This window comes from Vigna radiata, chromosome 8 (assembly GCF_000741045.1).
Source record: "Vigna radiata var. radiata cultivar VC1973A chromosome 8, Vradiata_ver6, whole genome shotgun sequence".
Lineage (NCBI taxonomy): Eukaryota > Viridiplantae > Streptophyta > Magnoliopsida > Fabales > Fabaceae > Vigna > Vigna radiata.
The window spans coordinates 15,111,584-15,112,980 of NC_028358.1; positions in this window are offsets into that span (position 1 = coordinate 15,111,584).

Here is a 1,397-nt window from a genome sequence, read left to right on the forward strand (position 1 = left end):
AGATAAAAGCCCAAGACTAGAGAAGGCCCAAAACTAAAGAAGGTCCAAAATAGAATTCTAGAAATATCCTATCTAGAAGGATTCTAGAATGATGTATAAAAATATCTAGGGATGCTTATCCATTAGATTTATCTAGATAAGTTTAGAAATATAAGAATGTTTTAGAAAACTCTAGAAGATGAATAATGACCCTTAGATTAATATTGTGGTGGCAAGATCCTAACCATTGGTTAAGGAGGTGCCACTAGTATAAATAGGGGTGATTGGATCATTTGTAAGCAAGCCAAATAAGAAGCCAACATCTACAACAACTAAGACGACTACTACACTTCTTCCAACTACTACTTCTACATCCTACTATCTCTACATTTTTTCTACCTTATCAACTACTCCTTTCACAACTTTTAAATACTAACAGTAGCATTGAACTGAATTGTCATCAGTAGTTCTGAACTGACAGTCAATGAAATTGAGATCATGACCCCTTAATCTTATTGATAATCCAAGAGCTGAGATTATAGTTTAAGTTAGAGTTATAAGTGTTGATTAATTTTTGTGGGAATAATGTGTGGTTGGTGATGAGTCGATATTTTATACCATTAACTTAGTTTTTCGCGCCGAATTGTGTTGATGATTTGCGCTTAATTCTTAGTTATTGTGTCATTTTCACCATTTGGGCTTAATTAGACCAATAATTCATATTTTAATTAATTTGAATTATTTGAGCTTAATTATTCCTATTTCTATTTTTCAGGGAAATTTTGGGGTCACTGTGAGATTTTTGGAAGGGCACCAATTAATTGAAGACTCTCCACAAAGGCACTTTAGGATTAGTCAATTTTTAATTTAGTAGATTAGGCTTTTTAATTTAAGTTTTGTAATTTTGGGCAAATTTTTGTTAGGTTAGACTAAGCCCAATAGTAAAAAAAGGTAGTGACATGGCCCTAGGGTTTTTTAAAAAATGTGTGGACCCCACCATGGGATGTAACTTTCAGACCTAGGGATTTGGGGAGGGGGTGTCGTCACTTGCTAGGGGGAATTTTTATTGTTTTTCTTGGCTTGCTGGTTACGCTCTCTGGAGGAGAGGATGATAGTATTGCTCACGGTTTTTGATAGATAAAATGAACATTGTGCTTTCGGTTTTCTTGATTCAAGTTTGATGATTGAATGAGAAGCCACCCCCTTGCCTTTTAATCTTTGCTGGAACATATTCCTTGTTGTTTTAATCATTGGGCGTTCATGGTATTTGGTGAGAGTTACGTTGCTCTTTTGTTTTGAGTTTGGCTGGAACATTTTCTTGGCTAATGGAGTAGACTTTTGTCTGTCGGTTTTCATGGTGAATGAAAGGAAACTTTGCTAGTTTTATTTTGTGCAAGGGCTGGAACTTTTCTATTGAG